The following is a 2,175-nucleotide window of genomic DNA, read 5'->3' on the forward strand; positions in this document are numbered from 1 at the left end:
GTATATAAACAGTGCCAATAAGAATCGTGGTTTTCATTCTAGGTCACAAAAAACGCGGAGATAGCAAAGATCACACTGGATATCTATAGTGGTATATAATTATCAACGTGTGGTATATGGCCAAATTATTGTTTTGGTCAAGGTACCAATGGTAATGATTATTGCATTATACCAAAAGATTTGGTCCTTTATTTTTCTTATGGCTTTATATAGTTAACGAAAAAAAGAAAAAGTAATGGATACTATGAGTGTCTGCAACAAAATGAAACACTTTTGGATATACCGAGGAATGGGCCACAAAATGAAATTGAGCGATTTCATAATATCAACGCCAGATTACCCTGAAAAGTTAAAAGGTAGAATTTGACCATGACGTCTTCAAATACGAGATTAATCCTGGTAATACACAGTTTGAGTAATATTGCTTATTTCACATTTAGAATTAGTCTTCATAATTCACGATCAGTGGTCGAATTTTAACACCTGCACAAGTAGTTAAAAGAAAGGCTTCAAAATGTTTTCATTCATAATAAGATTGTATAATAAGTGTTACGAAGTAAAAATTAAACACTGGTTGTTCAGAATGCAATTTCAGTTTATTCTGTTTTTCTTTCTGATACAGGGATTGGCAACCTTCAACAGTTTTTCAGGATATAACCAAGAAAGACAGGAGTATTTTACAGCAAGTGAAACCTGTAGACAGAGGGTGGTAAGAACTGTAGTTCGGTTACCTGGATGTCTCCCTAAGGCAGTGGTTACATTTGCTTGTCAAGGGACGTGCCATTCAAGAAATATACCGGAATGGAAATTTCGAGACCAATCATTGAGGATGGTTGAGCACTGTACTTGTTGTCAACCTCATTCTGTACGTTACCGTAACGTAACGTTCGATTGCACAGGAGTTGGTGAAAATGATCGTCGTGTTGCTGTTTTATTTGATTGTGCTTGTAGACCATGCTCTGGAGCTGATCCGTCGGCAGAAAAACCATATGACTATGATTAAGACGTTATTGGAACTTCAGACTATAAACTATATACTTTTATGTTCAATGCTTTCGGACCACATTTCCTTTTTTCTGCCAAGATGCTAATGGATGTGGAATGTTTTTTGCATTTTTAAACTGATGTTACCTGCAAACATATATGAGCTTTCCAAAGAATTAGAAGATTGAGTGGAGTGGAGTATGAAAGAGAGTTTTCCATGGACCCCCAAAATATAGAAGATGATGACCAAATTATTTTTATTTATTATTTAGTTGTGCAGATAGGGCGAGGGTGTCTAAGTTGAAAAACAATCAAGGTTCGTTTAGGCAATACCCTATTAATTATTTATGATTGAACTGAAGAATCACTTATAAATGCTATGTGCCGTGATAACCTCGGATCTCTTTATTCTGTTTGTTTGATCTCTCTGTTTGGTCTATCTTATATTTTCACCATATTAAAGGTAATTCCACGTTAAATATGGTACTATTGTAGCAAGCAATCTGGTGTTCCGAATGAATGAAATACCGAGGGCCAGTTAAAGCAGAAATTATCTCATCTTCACAATGGTCAAGGTACTCATCTTATACTTGGCAAATGGCGAATACAGCCAAAGTGAGATCTTACAAAATTTTTTGTAAAAAATAATTACGCATGAAATTGAGGGCCCTAAGTCGCTGTATTCACAGGCAACAAAACAGAACGCTGAGATGAAGACATAATACCTTGACCATTGTGAAGATGGCATTATCTAGGATAGAGAATTTCAACATGTTCCTGGTCAGTCATGTTGACTGAGAAATGAAAAAGTGGTATAAGGAAAAACAACATGAAACGTCCAATAATTTGTAATGATTAATGATTTATTTAAGTCTTGACTGATAGTGATGATATAAAATATGTTCTATAAAAACAAATATAAAGGATGATTCTTTCATCTTAACAATAGCAAGTTATTATAACATATAAATCTTTTCAAAACTTAACATTTACAACAAAGAATTTCACATATTTTCTATTGAGTACAGTATATGAACCTGAGTTTTGGAAACTAGAAATTCAGTTTAAATACTTCTACAAACAGCACTTAGTTAGAGAAGCAAAGTATTCAGTAAACAAGTCATTGAAAGTAAATGTAGAGAGGTTTTCTAAACAAATTTAATGGAATTGCAATATCTGACTAAAAATAGA

Source organism: Lottia gigantea (assembly GCF_000327385.1).
Source record: "Lottia gigantea unplaced genomic scaffold LOTGIsca_46, whole genome shotgun sequence".
Lineage (NCBI taxonomy): Eukaryota > Metazoa > Mollusca > Gastropoda > Lottiidae > Lottia > Lottia gigantea.